The 17,402-nt window shown below is 39.4% G+C and overlaps 1 pseudogene; it reads left to right on the plus strand.

Moving 5' to 3' along the window:
• The first annotated feature begins 6,395 nt into the window (after nt 1–6,395).
• Nucleotides 6,396–7,265, plus strand: LOC119512592 (annotated as a pseudogene).
• Nucleotides 7,266–17,402: the final 10,137 nt, after the last annotated feature.

Raw genomic sequence — 17,402 nt, forward strand, 5'->3', positions numbered from 1 at the left:
TTGGAAAAACTACCCAAATGTCTTTCAATGATAGAATACAGTGGGATATATTCATAAATGGATTATTATTTAGCGATAAGAATGAATAAACTATGATAAACAACAACATGGATGACTCTCACAAACATAATGTAGACAGAAAGAAATCAGTCACAAAAGAATATATGGTTCCATTTATAAGAAGTTTTTTTTTTTAATTTTATTTTAGTAACATACACCCAACCTAAAATTTCCCCCTTTAACACATTCAGATATATAATTCAGTGGTCTTAATTACATTGACAATATTGTGCAACTGACACCATCATCTATTATCACATCTTTTCCATCACTCCCAACAAAAATTCTGTACCAATTAAGCTTTGACTCCCCTTTCCCTAGCCCTCCAAGGCCCTGGTAAACTGTACTCCAGTTTCTGACTGTATGAATTTGCTTATCCTAATTGTTTCATTCATGTCAGTGAGATCATGTATATTTGTTCTTTTGTGCCTGGCTTAATTCACTCAACTTGATGTCTTCAGCGTTCATTCATGTTGTAGTATGTATCAGCATTTCATTCCTTTTTATGACTGAATAATATTCCATTGTATTATATAGCACATTTTGCTTATCCATTCATCAGTTGATGGACACTTATGTTGCTTCCATCTTTTGTCAACTGTGAATAATACCACAATGAACATCAGTGTGCAAATTTCTGTTTGAGTTCCTGCTTTCAATTTTTTGAGTATTGCTGGCTAATATGTTAATTCTGTACTTCACTTTCTGAGGAACAACCAAACTGTTTCCTACAGTAGCTACACTATTTTACAAACAATGGGTGAATGTTCCTGTTTTTCCACATCCTCTCCAACACTTGTTATTTTTTGTTTTTGTTTTTGTTTTTTTAGTAGCCATTCTAGTGCATGTGAAGTGGTATCTCATTGTGGTTTTGATCTACATTTCCCTGATGGCTAATGATGTAGTGCATCTTTTCATGTGCTTTTGGCCTTTAGTATATTTTCTTTGAAGAAATGTCTATTTACGTCTTTTGACCATTTTTTGGTTGGGTTGTTTGTCTTTTTGCTGTTGAGTTGTAGGACTTATTTATCGATTCTGGAAATTCAACCCTTATCAGATATGCAGTTTCCAAATATTTTCTTCCATTCTGTAGGTTATCTTTTTACTTTCTTGATGAAGTTCGTTGATGCACAAAAGTTTTTAATTTTGATGAAGTCCCATTTATCTATTTTTGTTGTTGTTATTTGTGCTTTTGGTGTAAGGTCTAAGAAACCATTGCCTTAGATAGAGTTGTGAGATGCTTCTCTATGTTTTCTTCGAGGGGTTTTACAGTTCTGGTTTTATATTTAGGTCTTTGATCCATTTTGAGTTAATTTTTGTACATGGTATGAGATTGGGGTCTGTCATGCTTTTTTTTAAATTTAATGTTCAAAACAAAATTTTATTTTGTGGTAGTTAAACAAGGATGGAGTAGTCATAAAAGTACAACTCACTAAAAATGATGGAGGGTAAAATCTTCATGATATCTTCACTTAACTTGAAAAATCTCAATAACAATAGAAAAAACACTTCTGACTCTACAAAGTTTATCTTCAAGTAGAATTGCTGGCAATACACTGGCTATAAAGATCTCCACTTTTATTGGAATTTTGCAAACCCAGCAAGGAAGAATGATAGTTGATGTGTAAATATCAATTAATTGTATAAAATAAAAAGCATGGTTTGGCCATCCTGAAGTGATTAGGATAATTCACATCAACAGTGGGTGAACTGAGAACAGTATCTAGAAGAAAATAGTGCTGTCATATGTTGGCTAGAAAATGGGGCAACTGCAGGAGACACTCAAATGGGAATAGGTGGTGATGAGTATAGGAGCCCCTCAGGCCTTAGGCCAATACTGGCTTCAGGTTTTAATTTGTTGCTGTCTTGTTTTGTAGCACTCCCTCCTTTATTCTTTTGCACCATTTGTTGAGACACTATTCTTTCACAATTGAATGGACTTGGCACCCTTGTTAAAAATCAATTGGCCATGAACTTTAGAGCACAGTTTATCAGGGGAATGCTTACTGTAACAGTCCCTAGATTGTAAGCTCTTACAGCAGTCACATCTATTCCTGAATTGTAATGGCTATCTCCAGATTCTGAGATGCTGATCCCTTTGTGTATAACCTGATGCATCCCTGGAACTTTGGGTATCTGTGCGACACCTGAAGCTCAGAGCTAGAGCTCAGCAGATATGAATGTCAGTATTAGCACATACAGCAACTGTTAAAAAAAAGCTGAAAAAGAGTCCAGATTTCAATTAGAGATATGAATGAAGCAGATCTGGTTATGACTAGGGCAAACAGGACCAAAAGGTAAAGGATGATACCAGCTGTGTTTTAAAACTTCAAATTCCATGTGAGACCAAGAGAAGAGATGTTTATTTGGTGCAAGATCTATATTTCTTAAACAATTTAACTCATACAGTTTGTTCAAATACCATAATTACATGGAACTTTGAATAGGAAGTGAGACCTGGTAGGTTTGAATAGGTTAGTGTGAAATAGCAACATATCCCAAAGTAATTTGGGCAGAGAATAAAAATATATATGCAGGTCCCCCCTGAGGAGCTGGGGAAAATGCGGAAGTGTTGGACTTCCTCACCTGGATTGTTGCTGATGTTCTCACAAACATTCAGGATTGGAGGTTTGTAATTCTGAGCCCTCTATCTTGGGGCTTTCCCTTATGAAGCTCATTACTGCAAAGGAGAGGCTAAACCTGCCTATAATTGTGCCTAAGAGTCTCCCCCAAGTGCCTCTCTGTTGCTCAGATGTGGTCCTCTCTCTCTAGCTAAGCCAACTCAGCAGGTGAACTCAGTGCCCTACCCCCTTCGTGGGACCTGACTCCCAGGGGTGTAAATCTCCCTGGCAACGCAGGATATGACTCCCGGGGATGAATCTGGACCCAACATTGTGGGATTGAGAACATCTTCTTGACCAAAAGGGGGATGCAAAATGAAACAAAGCTTCAGTGGCTGAGAGATTCCAAACGGAGTTGAGAGGTCACTCTGGTGGGCACTCTCACGCACTATATAGATAACCCTTTTTAGGTTTTAATGTATTGGAATAGCTAGAAGTAAATACCTGAAACTATCAAACTGCAACCCAGTAGCCTTGACTCTTGAAGATGAATATATAACAATGTAGCTCACAGGGGGTGAAAGTATGATTGTGAAAGTCTTGTGGATCACACTCCCTTTATGAATGAGTAGAAAAACGGGGACAAAAACTAAATGAAAAATAGGGTGGGGGGGATGATTTGGGTGTTCTTTTATACTTTTATTTTTTATTCTTATTTTTACTTTTTCTAGTATAAGGAAAATGTTCAAAAAATAGACTGGGGTGATGAATGCACAACTATATGATGGTACTGTGAATAGTTGATTGTATACCACAGATGATTGTATGATATGTGAATATATCTCAATAAAACTGAATTTTTTTAAAAAAGTGGAATCAAACAATAAAAAAAAAATCAATTGGCCATAGATATGAGGGTATATTTCTGAACTCTCAGTTTGATTCCTTTGGTCTATATATCTGTCCTTGTGCCAGTACCATACTGTTTTGACAACTGTAGGTTTTTAGTAAGTTTTAAAATTGGGAGGTGTGAGTCCTCCAACTTTGTTCTTCTTTCTCAAGACGGTTTTGGATATTTGGGGCCCCTTACCTTCCAAATAAATCTGATGATTGGCTTTTCCATTTCTGCAAAGAAGGCTGTTAGAATTTTGTTTGGGATTGCATTGAATCTGTCAATCATTTTGGGTAGAATGACATCTTGACAATATTTAGTCTTCCAACCCAGGAACACAGACTGTTCTTCCATTTATTTAGGTCTTCTTTGATTTATTTTAGCAACATGTTGTAGTTTTCCATATATAAGTCCTTCACATCCTTGGTTAAATTTATCCCTAGATACTTGATTTTAGTTGCTGTCGTAAATGGAATTTTGTCCTTAATTCCCTCCTCAGATTGTTCATTACTAGTGTATAGAAACACTACTGATTTTTGCATGTTGATCTTGTTTTCTGCCACTTTGCTGAATTCATTTATTAGTTGTAGTGGCTTAGTTGTAGATTTTTAAGGATTTTCTGTATATAGGATCATGTCATCTGCAAATAGGAAATGTTTCACTTCTTCCTTTCCAATTTGGATGCCTTTTATTTCTTTTTCTTGCCTAATTGCTCAAGCAAGAACTTCCAGTACAATATTGAATAACTGGTGACAGTGGGCATCCTTGTCTTGTTCCTGATCCTAGAGGGAAAGCTTTCAGTCTTTCACTATTAAACAGGATGTTAATGGTGGGTTTTTCATTTATACCCTTTTCATGTTGAGGAAGTTTCCTTCTATTCCTAGTTTTCTAAGTGTTTTTGTCAAGAAATGGTGCTATATTTTGTCAAATGCCTTTCCTGCATCAATTGAGATGATTATGTGGTTTTTTTCCTTTCATTCTGTTAATGTGGTGTATGACATTAATTAATTTTCTTATGTTGAACCACCCTTGCATACCTACGATAAATCCCACTGGTGTATAATTCTTTTAAAGTGCTGTTGGATTTGGATTGCTAGTATTTTTTCAAGGATTTTTGCATCTATATTTATAAGGCATATTTGTCTGTAATTTTCTTTCCTTTTGGTATCTTTATCTGGCTTTTGTAGTAGAGTGATATACGAAGTTTTAAAACAGGCAAAATTAAGGTATACTGTGAGATGTAGAATAGGGGTTCCCCTTGGTGGGAGTAATCATAGGTAGGAGGTGTGGGGAAACTTCTGTAGAGCTGGTGATGTTCTCTCTCTTAAATTGGGTGCTGGTTACATGGATCTGTTCACCCTGTGAAAATTCAGGAAATTTTTCTTTATGTATGTCATATTTGAAAGTCTTTTTTCTTTTTTTAAAAAAGACGGCACAGTGTGAAACCCTTTGGTACACCTCTCTTGCATACAAAGCAGTAATAGATAAAATTATTTATCTATAACAAAGCCAGTTACAAAAGCAAGCTGAATACTTCTTTATGCCAAAAGTGGCATGGAAACCAAAAGCAATGGGGGTAACTAAAGCTTTGGAACTGCTGGGCTCTGGGTCTGGCATCAAGCAATCGCAAGAGAAGTTTGCTTTCTGGGAGCTGATGACTAAAAAGGTACATTTGAAGCCTGGTCCTCATCAGGTGAAGCCAAGGTGGTAGGTGGAACTCCCTGCTTCTGAAAGGAAATTGAAAAAAACTTGTGGTAACTTCTGCTCAGAGAGAGTGGCATGAGGATAAAGCCAAGCTGCAAGAAGAGGAAAGAATCCAAGCCTCCTCCTGGCTCTGAGGTTCCTTCCTATATTCCCAGGATCGCCTGAGAGCATGAACCCTACCAACCGTCATTGTACCCGGGTCTGAGACAGAGTCTGGAGACAGGTGGAGGCAACTTCAAAAATCCTAGACAGGGAGGAGTAATGAGAGAGAGAGGAAAACCCTGACATAGAGGTATATATATTGGAATTTGGAATTCAATTTAAATGAGCCTGTGAACTAAAATTCTAATACACATGTAAAGTCTAATTTAAGAAAGACAGCCAACAAAATCAACAAGAGGAAGATGAATTTACTCCAGATGAAAGTAATTTCATTAAATAGTCTGGTAAAGACTTTAAAATAAGTATGTTTAGGTTGCTCAAGAAGATAAAGAAAAGCTAACATCCCTAGGAAAATAAAATAAACGATGAAACAAAACTACGAAGGAATGAAATAAGAAAACTTTAATATAAAAAAAACAATGTGGTTATTCAACTGCATAGATCTGTGAAATTTTATAGAACAGTATACTTTAAAATATAATAAAAATACAATTTACTGTTTATAAATTATACCTCAATAAATCTACCTTTAAAAATAACAAGTTAAAAATATTCTGGGGGGAAGCGGAAATAGACATTGACAGAAAAGATAAATAAATGGGATGAATTCAATTCATCCAAAAAGCAACACATAGTGACACAAAGATTTTTTTTGGAAGATATAATAAACCAACCAGTTAAGAGATGGAAGGTTAGATGGAAAGGCTCCAACATGTAAGTAGCAGGAGTTGTGGAAGGAATGGAAGGAATAGCAGAGAAGTACTCTTTGAAAAGGAAATAGCTGATAATTTTCTGGAACTGAAGAAAGATATGGGGCCTTGTTTTGAAGAATGCACTCAGGGGACAAAGCAGGGTTAATAAAAATCAACCCACACCTGGACCCATCATAGTGAAACTCTAGAACATTAGGGATAAATAGAAAATCTTAAAAGCTATCAGAAATAAAGGGTTTACTTTAACCTGGGGCTGCAGGTCTGTGGCAAGCTGCAGACACAGGTCTCTTTTCCACAGGATGGGTTAAAGTTGTGAAGAATAAGGCCTGTTTCAAGAGATACCAAGTGAAAAAAACAAGATGACATGAGGGCAACACTGATTTCTTTGCTTGGAGACTCTTGGTAATCTGGATAAAAATAAGTACAACATACCCCATGCTGGATGATAGTCCATGTGACTAACAGAAATATCAGACTGCTTACACCCATAGAGAAGGGGATATGATAATCTGCGTAGCTTAGGCTCATGGACTTCCAAAGTACACCTTGGAGGTTGGTCCAACAGATTGTGCTGCGGCATATTGTACTGGCCTGCTGCTGGCCTGCAGGCTGCTCAATAGGTTTGGCCTGGACGAGACCTATGAAGTCAAGTGGAGGTAACCAGAGATGAATACAATGTGGAAAGTATTGATGGTCAGCCTGGTCCTTCCACCTGCGATTTGAATGCAGTCCTGGGCAGAACTACCACTGGAAATAAAGTTTTGGGGGCTCTGAAGGGAATTGTGGTGGAGGCTCATCTTTCTCTCACAGTACCATATAATTCCCCAGTTATGATTCAGAAAGCAAGGAATTCAATACACATGTACATTGGAAGCACATCACAGGTCAGAACGTTGCAGATTATAAGCATTACCCAATGGAAGAAGATGAAGATGCTTACAAGAAACAATTCCCTCAGTATGTAAGGAACAATGTAACTCTAGACATGATGGAGGAGACAGATAAGAAAGCTCCTGCTACTATACAAGAGAATCCAGTCTACGAGAAGCCTAAGAAAGAAGTTAAATGAAGAGGTGGAACTGCCTCCAACTGTCTCTTACACAGAACAAAGATCAGGTAACTCAGAAGAAGGAAAGCTTCCAGAGAGCTCAGGAGTGGGCTGCTGAGAGCTAAACCAAACCACGATTTTCTATGAAGATTTTTCAGATAAAGACAATAGACTTATCTACCATCCAGCTTTAAGAAAAAAAAAAAAAAAAAAAAAAGACAATGGAGTATGAGAATTTCACCTGAATGTTTAAAAAAGAAAAATAAAGTGTCCCCCACTGCTCTGCTCCAAAAGATAATGGTGTAATTGAGGACTGGCAGTTTGATGTGCCAAGCTCTCTATCATGGGACTTGCCCGCATGAAGCTTGTTACTGCAAAAGAGAGGCTAAACTTGCATATAATTGTGCCTGAGTCTCCCCCGGAGTACCTCTTTGTTGCTCAAATGTGCCCACTCTCTCTTTAGCTAAGCCACCTCGGCAGGTGGCCTCACTGCCCTCTCCCCTTCATGGGATCTGACTCCCAGGGGTGTAAATCTCCCTGTCAACACAGGATATGACTTCCAGGAATGAATCTGGACCCGGCATTGTGGGATTGACAATATCTTCTTGACCAAAAGGGAGATGTAAAATGAAACAAAATGAAGTTTCAGTGGCTGAGAGATTTCAAATTGAGTTGAGAGGTCACTCTGGTGGACATTCTTATGCACTATATAGATAGCCCTCTTTAGGTTTTCATGTATTGGAATAGCTAGAGATAAATACCTGAAACTATCAAATTCCAACCCAGTAGTCTGGACTCTTGAAGATGATTTTACAAGCAATGTAGCTTACAAGGGTTGACAGTGTGATTGTGAAAACCCTGTGGATCACACTCCCTTTATCCAGTGTATGGATGGATGAGTAGAAAAATGGGGACAAAAACTAAATGAAAAATAGGGTGTGATGGGGGGGATGATTTGGGTGTTCTTTTTTTACTTTTATTTTTTCTTCTTATTCTTATTCTTTCTGATGAATGGAAAATGTTCAAAAATAGACTGGGGTGATGAATGCATAACTATATGAAGATACTGTGAACAGTTGATTTTATACCATGGATGACTGTATGGTATGTGAATAATATTTCAATAAAACTGAATTTAATTAAAAAAAAGATATTGATGTAGTATTTTCAAAGGGCTGAAAGAAATTAACTGTCCACCTAGAATTTTATATCCATCCAAACAATCATTCCAGAGAGAGGGAAAAAATGAGAACATTTTCAGACATACAAAGACCAAGAAAGTTTACTACCCAAAGACCCTTCCTTACCAAGAGATATTTAAGGGTGATTTAGCAATAAGAAAAATGAACCCAGGTAGGAGATATGAGAAAAATAAGCATAGAGGTTAATTAATCTCAATAAAATTTGATCAACTATTTATTGTTTAAAAAAAACCCACAAAACCCTTTTTAAATTAAAAAATATATATAAAGCTAAAACTTTAAACAATAATAAGATTGAGGGTGTTGGACAATGGGTCAGTTAGCTCATTGTCATGTTCAAATGAAGAATACAAAATACTGATGAATTTTATTTATTGGTAGGCAAAAATAATAGTTAAAATGTATACTAAAAATTTAAGGGCAAGGACTAAAGAAGAAAAATACAATCATAGCTTTCAAACCAGCAAAGAATTTTTAAAAGGGAGACAGGGTTTATATGGAAATTTTCATAAATTCTTTAGAAGGTAGAAAAGGAGACCAACAGAAATTTTTAAAAGGATGGTAAATAGAAAATACAAATAAGACAGCAGAAATAAGTCCAAATAAAGAAGCAGTCACAATTCCCCATAAAAGACAGAGACTGCCAATGTTTAAGTGAGATCAGTGTTTCTATTCCAGAAGGGGAGGATGGGTCAGAATAGCTTTCCTAATTCTATGGCTCTTGAGTTTACTCTTAAGGTGTTTTGGTGAAGCACTAAAAAAATGCAAATATTGTTCTTATGATCTCGGCCTGAAGAACCTCCTAGAGGAAGAATATCAGACAACCAAAATACCTGGACAGACAGCAGCAAGGTATATAGTCGCTCTGCTCCTTGGTGGCCCCTAACATCACCCACAGAAAGAGAACCAGAAACTTTTCTCTTTACGGAAGTACACAACCTTACCTTTGAGATCTTCTTATCAAAAAAAAAAAAAAAAGAAAAAACTCAAACCTTGATCTGATCATGTCTTTAGATCAAGCTACCAATTCACAGGAAATATGTGGACAGAGAAACGTGGTAAACACCACAGGGATACAATCAGCAAAATCGGTTATAGGAGAATAACTTTATGAACTCAGGATGAGGAATAATTTCTTAAATACAAGAAACACACACCACAATTCTTGTTACATTCATATTTAAAACTTCTGCACAAAAGTGGAATATGACTCCCGGGGAGGAATCTAGACCCGGCATCAGGGGATGGAGAACATCTTCTTTATCAAAAGAGGGATGTGAAATGAAGTGAAATAAGTTTCAGTGGCAGAGAGATCCCAAAAGAAGCTGAGAGGTCACTCTGGTGGGCACTCTTATGCACAATATAGATAACCTTTTTTAGGTTCTAATGAATCGGAATAGCTAGCAGTAAGTACCTGAAACTGTCAAACTACAACCCAGAACTCTTGAATCTTGAAGACAATTATATAAAAATGTAGCTTATGAGGGGGTGACAATGTGATTGGGAAAGCCATATGGACCACACTCCCTGTTGTCCAGTGTATGGATGGATGAGTAGAAAAATGGGGGCAAAAACAAAAAAACACACCCAGTGTTCTTTTTTACTTTAATTGTTCTTTTTCACTTTAATTTTTATTCTTATTATTTTTGTGGTGTGGTAATGAAAATGTTCAAAAATTAATTTGGATGATGAATGCACAATTATGTAATGGTATTGTGAACAATTGATTGTACGCTTTGTATGACTGCATGGTATGTGAATACATCTCAATAAAAGTGAATAAAAAAATAAAACTTCTGCAGAATTAAAGGCATAACAAAGATAACAGGCAAGCAACTAACTCTGAGAAGACGTTTAGAACCCACAGAGCTGACAGAGTTTGATCAGAGAAGTGAAACCACTAAGAGTGAATAAGGAGTTTTATTATGGGAATTTGACCTTGCAAAAATATGGGAGCTGTTTTAACAATTCATGTATAGCTTCTGCATCTGGTGCTGAGAATTGAAGTCCTGGAAGGAAACTGGAAGCTGGGAGGAAAAGCTTAAAACTCACAAGGAGAAACTCACTACCTCCAAGCCTCCAATTTTGATGATGGAGATGACCTGTAGGAGAATCTGGTGTCCTCCATCCCAGAACTAAAAACATACCAAGCCCAAGAGCTGGAGAAGCTGAAGGAGGGGATTCAGTAGGGACTGAAGTGAGCCAGCAGGTCCACAACAGCACGGTAGAGTTGCAAAAGCACCTGACCCTACAGTGGCTTCCAAAGAACAAACATGCCTGCTGCTTCACTTCCGTTCTCCAACTATCACACAGATTTCTTCTGTGGCCAATCCCAGCCCAAGACCATAGAGGGAAGGGAATTCTGAGATGAGCTAAACTGACACAGTACAAAGCTATGGCAGTGCACCCCTTGTCAACTTGGCATCAATAAACACCCCTTTACACCATGCTTCTGCCTAGCATGATCAACTGTCCCTTGCACAATGAAAACAGGCCAGATCAGTTGGTTGGACTGATAGAGACCAAGAAAAAGTACATTCCCAACCCTTCCCCAAAATGAGGATACAAAGTCCTTTATTCATTGCTGGGTGATGTTCCTTTCTCTTCTAGCTGAGGCTCACTCCCCCTTTGATAACTTAAATACAGACATACAGTGTTAACTGCTATAAATAAAGCTTATGTCAGGTGGTAGAGGAATGAGAGAGGGGAAGGAAAAAGACTGGTTAATGAATACACTAAAATATTCTCATCAAAACAAGGAAGAAAAGTTTCAGTCCTCATTTCTGCACCTGGTCGTGTTGTTTTGGCTGGTTTTTATAACTACCTTCTTTCACTCCCCAGTCCATTTTCTTTGCGTGGTGGGGTGACCTTTATTCCTGAAGGGTCTGGGCCATCAGTAGTCTTTCCTGTATTGGGTTGTAGTAGTTCGGCCATTGACTTTAGTCACAGGACATGGGAATGCCAAGAGTCTCCCCTTTCTCCCCTTGATAGTCAGGATCAGCCTCCTTAGGCAGTACAATAGCCCTCTTCTTTGCCTGCAGATTATCTGGTAAGAGGAGTCCAAAGTATGCAGGAACAGTCTCAACTTGCAGTACAATGGAAACACAGCTGTGCCGCCCGGAACTAGTACATCAGAGACCAAGGTTGCAAAGAAAGGAAGCAAAAATGTTGCGAGAGGATCCCTAGGTATTATGTTGAGGGGATCCATTCTCATTTCTACCCCCTGCTTCCTAGATCCATGAATACTGGCTTGGGAGAAACATTAGCATATTTGGGTTGCTGATTTAGAGCACATCCTACATCCTGTGGGACATTACCCAAGCCCTGCAAGGTGTTGCCTCCCAGCTGTTGCCACAACTAAGTCTTCAAAAGGCCATTCTGTTCTGTCAGAGCAGCTGCTTGTGGGTAATTGCATGGTAACACCAGCAAATTCCATGTGCTTCATTTGCTGTAAAATAAATTATTTGGTCAGAAGCAATGCTGTTTGGAATGCCATGATAGTACATTAGCCATTCTGGAAGTTCACACATGGTGATTTTGGTAGAAGCATTGTGGGCAGAGAAGGCAAATCCATATCAGAGTAATGGATATTCCAGTGAGAACAAAGCACTGCCCCTTCCTATGTAATCAAACCACCACTAGGTGGTGGTTGATTTCCTGAGGAATGTTACCATACTGGGGGCTCAGTGTTGGTCTCTGCTGTTGGCAGGTGGGCACCCAGCAGTGGCTGTAGCCCTATTGGCCTTGGCGAATGGAAGGCCATGTGACTAAGTCCATACATAATCTCCATCCTTCCCACCATAGCCCCATTTTCCATGAGCCCATTGCAGTAACCATATTTACTGTGTCTGTAAGTACCACTGTTTGGCCCCTGCCAACCTGGAATCTCATTGTCCATACTGAATTTGGGAAGCCAGTTCAATGGCATAAGTTCCTATGGTCATTCCTGGCCTACAGAAAATAGCCACCAAGGAGCTCTTCAAGGATGTCAGGGCTCCCCTTACAAATATGTTTCTCAGTGAAAGGAGTGTCCTCAGGACCTTCCTTGGCACATATTTAGGAGGCAGGTAAACAGGTCTTATGTGATAAATCTACTCTAGCATTCCAATCTCCCCTAGCCTTTGACATCTTTTACAGCATACCAAAGATGTTCTGGTAGTTCAACTTCCAGATTTCAAGCAACTAACTGAGCAGACTGTTAGAGCCACTCAAGCTAACACACTGAATCAGGAATCTCCACTTAGTGAGCCTTTATAAATAAATTCAACCTAATCTGACTTTATATTCCTTCCTCCTTGATCTACTTCTACACATTTTCCCAGATTCCTGTCAATATAAATTCACAAAAGCATGCACTTGTTTTGGTGTGTATCATGCCTTCTCATGGATCTCCCTTTGCACCTCATCTTTTGGACCCTTTTTGGACTTGAGTCTACAAGCAGTCATAGGTGGTGGAGGTAGATCCTGAGGAGAAAGAACCAAGGCTGCTACCTTAGGGAAAGCCATTATAGGTTCTTCAGGCAAGGGGACATTAACTTCCTCAGATAAGAGTGGAAGGGCATGATAGGCTAAGCCTTCCTATGATTATGCCTAAGAGGCACCTCCAGAGAACCTCTTTCGTTGCTCAAATGTGGCCTTTCTCTCTCTAAGCCCAACTCAGCAAATAAATTCATCACCCTCTTCCCACATGGGGCATGACTTCCAGGGGAATGAATCTCCCTGGCGACATGGGACATGACTCCCAGAAATGAGCCTGGCCCTGGCATTGAGGGATTGAAAATGCCTACTTGACTAAAAGGGGGGAAAGAAAGGTAACAAAATAAGTTTACAGTGGTTAAGAGATCTCAAACAGAGTCAAGAGGCTATCCTGGAGGTTTCTTTTATGCAAGCTCTGGCTAGACATCCCAAACAGCCATAATATGCCATGCCCTTACCAAAAGTAGTCCCCAAATACCTAGGTCCCTATCTGAGATTCTATAAAAGATTCACTTACTAAGTTTTATTTCTCAGAAACATAAATCCACCAGAGTTTTCCTATGCCAGACAAGTCCTAAAACCCAGAGACAATAACCTCTTTAAGAACAACAATCAGATGCAGCCCCCTTCCCCACAGTGTCTACACCCCCTTTCAATATGAACAAGTTAGGGTGCTCACTGCCTAGACACCCCTGAAGATTGAGAAAGTGATTAAACGAGAGGAAGGGGTAGCAACAGATAAGGTAGGATTTAACAAAGGATTACGAATACTGAAACTTTATATAAACATATATATATTTTTTAGATGCTAGTGTATTAGAATAACTAGAAGGAAATAACTGAAATGGTGGAACTGTAACCTATAACAGTCTTTGAAATTTGCTCTCAAGCTATTTGTTGAAGTGTGCTTTGAAAGTTAGCACCTTTCTATATATATCCTATATTTCACAATAAGGAAAGAACTGGAAGTGTGGAACTGTAACTCATAACATTTTTTGAAATTACCTATATAACTGCTTATTGAACTGTTCTTTGAAAGTTAACACCTTTCTGTATATATGTTACATTTTACAATAATGGAAATAACTGAAATTGTGGAACTGTAACCCATAGCATTGTTTGAAATTTGCTGTCTAACTACTTGTTGGATCGTACTTTGAAAGTTATTACTGTTGTGTATATATGTTAAAGTTCACAATAAAAAAATGCATTTAAAAAAAAAAAAGAGTGGAAGGATTGCTTTTACTGGAAAAGGTGGTTCAGTAGAATTTAGGCGATTCAGGTCCCCAGATTTATTGGAATCTGCACAAATATGTCTCTATCCTAATTTTTAGGGTCCCATTTCTCCCAAATCCATGACCCAGTTTTAACAGAAAAGACCTATAGGGTTGGGAATATAATGTGTCCTATAGGACAGCCATAGAAACTTTCAGATCCCTTAATGGACCTTGAGATGGGAATTCAAAACCCTGGCTCATCATATTCTTTCCCCAAAGTCTTTAGGACATTTAGGACAACCCACCAATCCCATTTTAATTGTTATGTCCAATCAAATATTTGGTGAATCAAAGCCTTGACTTCTATAGGTACTTGACTACATTTGTCTATAGGTGATAATTTAAACAACTTTTTTTCCATTGCATGCTATAGAGTACCAGTGACACCTTTACCCTGGAGAAAGGGTCATTTATGCTATTAAATCTAATCAGATCATACAATCCAATTCAGAGAACCCATGCCTAAGATTCTGTTCCTCTGGAACCACATCTGCAAATTCAGTTTCAGTCAGCATCCCATCGGAGAAGCAGAACCACAGATAACACCCAGCATTGGTAAAAATGTAGGGAAATGGGCACGCCAACTTTTTGGAGAGTAATTTGGCAATAACTATTCAAATGTTAAAATATCCCTTTTCAAGGATCCCTGCATAAGGATGTACTTTGCAGCACTGTTTATAATATCAAAAACCTGGAGGATAAATTAAACTTTTCCTAGATCTCCAAGGCCTAGAAGCAACCTGGGGTCTCCTGGTGAACATAATTTTTGGTATTCACCTTGGAACAATCGATTGTTTTTCTTCCTTTTCTCATTTAATTGTAGCAATCTCTCCAAGTCACCTGGCTTAGTTCTAGCTCATTTTTTTTTAAATGGTTGCATACTATTCTGCAGTGTGGGTACGACACAATTTATTTAACCATTCCCCTGTTGGAGGGGATTCAGATTGTTGGTAGTCTCTGCCCCTGCAAACAGAATTATAATAAACATTATTTTACAGGTGGTTATCAAATTATATTTGTTAAATAAGTTTGTTACAATCTTTAATCTATAGCTATAGCTATATCATATCTATATATTGCACTGGTGGTTTTATTTCTGAATGAAAAGTGTCATGAATAGGATTGAGACATGAGTTTCAATTTTTTATTGTGGTGGATATTATTATTTCGCTTTCTAAAACACTCTGTAGTAATTTACACAGTCCTTGTTACCTGCTGTATCCTCAGGACCTAGCACAGAGCCAGTGACTCAGCTGACAAAACTGAAAAATATTAGTCAAAAGAACAGATAAACTCATCCAGGAGCTCTCCAACTGTCGCCCCAACCAAACTCCCCCTCCTTTCCTAACTCAATTCTGTCCCCACTAAGGGACTTTCCCTCCCTTTTTGTCTGAACCTGTAAATATGCAGGTGAACTCAGCAGAGCAGAGGAGGAAAAAGTGGTAATAATAATTGGTAATATATACTGATCACTTAACCTTTGCACTTGGGTTATATCACTTAGTTGCACACAAATTTCTCTTGATCAAGGGAAAAAGTGTAACTGTAGACAGCAGTGTTTTGAGCCTAGAGCCATGGGGGAGGCATGTGTGGGATGGAACTAGGAAGGGAGCCCCTTTGCTGCATTTTTCCCCAACAACCTCATGAATCCTTGTGCATTTCCTCCTTTTTTACACACTTAGAGAGACTTAGAGTGCTCTCTCTGTCTCCTCTCTCCTTCTCTCATCTTTCTAAAAGCAAGCTTTTCCATTCAGAAAGAAGATGCTAAATGGTGACCATGCAAGTCTTTGGAGCGAAGATTGTGGCCCAGGCCCCAGGTCCCAGCTGCAGGGCTAGAGTGCCCACAGGCTGCCCTGGGGGAAGCCCCACACCTCCTCCCCCCAACCAGGCTGCCTCAGCTCCAGCCCATGCCTGCTCCTCCCCTCTTCTGCCCCTCCCTGCCTCCCCCTGCACCTGACGGGCCAAGAGCAAACAGGGCTGTTTGTTCCTCCCTCCCCGGAGCCACATCTGCTAACATACATTGCAGTTCCCTGGTGTTTCCTTTTTCTTATGGATGCCGCCTTAAGCACTTTCTCTGAAATCCTATGCCCTTCAATTAGACTGAAGTCAACAAGCACTTATTTGTTTGAGGCCTCTTCTATGTGCAGGTTTTATGAGGGGTACAAAGAGGACTGAAGAATCCAGGTTCTGCCCACTGGGAACTCACACCCTCATGGGGGGTGGGGGGTGGAGAGACTCATCCACAGCTAACTAATGCAAACCAGAGGGGTTGTGAAAGACATGGAGATTAGTTATAGCTTCAGAGATCCAGGAAGACTCCTTGGAGGAGGCGTTCCTCTGCAGAAACCTCAAGAGAGGAGAGCCTCCAGAAGGCATGGGAGTGAGTAAGATCAGGTGGAAAGGAAATGCTGCCGGGGAGAGGAGGGCTAGCATGGACCTCTTGGAGACTTCCACCTTTAAGGACGGGCAAAGTTGGAGGGAAGAAAGAACAGAGAGGAAGGATGAGGAACAGGGCACATGACCTCCATGCAATGAGCTGAGTGCATTTCTATCCACCGGGAGCTCTTAGAGCTGGTTGGGACCTTACAGCTAACCAATCAAGCCCTTCCTTGTACAAAGAAGGAAGGCCGTTGAGGCCACACTTGGCAGGGAGCGATTTGCCCAAAAGGCAAAACGCTGTCTGGGACTCAGCTTCCAGCTTACTCTACCCTATTCCCCAAAACAACCCAAGACCCAGGTCAGCACCTTGTTGATCTTTTTAATCCACAAGCCAGAACTACCACAGCACTCGGCACATAGTAGGAACACAAATATTTGCTGAATTGAATCCTCTTTCTCCCTGTTCCTCCAGCTTCTGAAGAGACAAGAAAGAGGCGGGGTCCTTTACTGAACCCCTGGCAGACCACAGGCGCCGTGCACACGTGGGTTGTTTTGTTTGGTCTCACCGTGAGGCTGTTATTCCCATTTTACAGATGAGGAAACTGGATCTTGGAGAGTAAAGGGATTTGTTTTACAGCTAAGAGTCTGTCTGACTCTAGATCCCACAGTGAGATAGTTGAAATGGAATGGAATTGTTGGTTTCTCCTCTGTGCCTTCAGCTTTTAGAGGAGGAAGGGGATAGAGTTGTGGTAGGAAGAATGTGTTATTCTTTCAAGGAATAACTATTTTTAATTGATCATAACTGGCATTACCAGCGGAACTCCCAACACCAGTAGAAGAGGTGAGCAGAGGTGTGCATTCTTTTTTAAAAAAATCACTGCCTCTCTTAGACTTCCATCTCTCTCTCAGCATCCTCAGCATTTGAACC

Source organism: Choloepus didactylus, chromosome 17, assembly GCF_015220235.1.
Source record: "Choloepus didactylus isolate mChoDid1 chromosome 17, mChoDid1.pri, whole genome shotgun sequence".
NCBI classification, from domain to species: domain Eukaryota; kingdom Metazoa; phylum Chordata; class Mammalia; order Pilosa; family Megalonychidae; genus Choloepus; species Choloepus didactylus.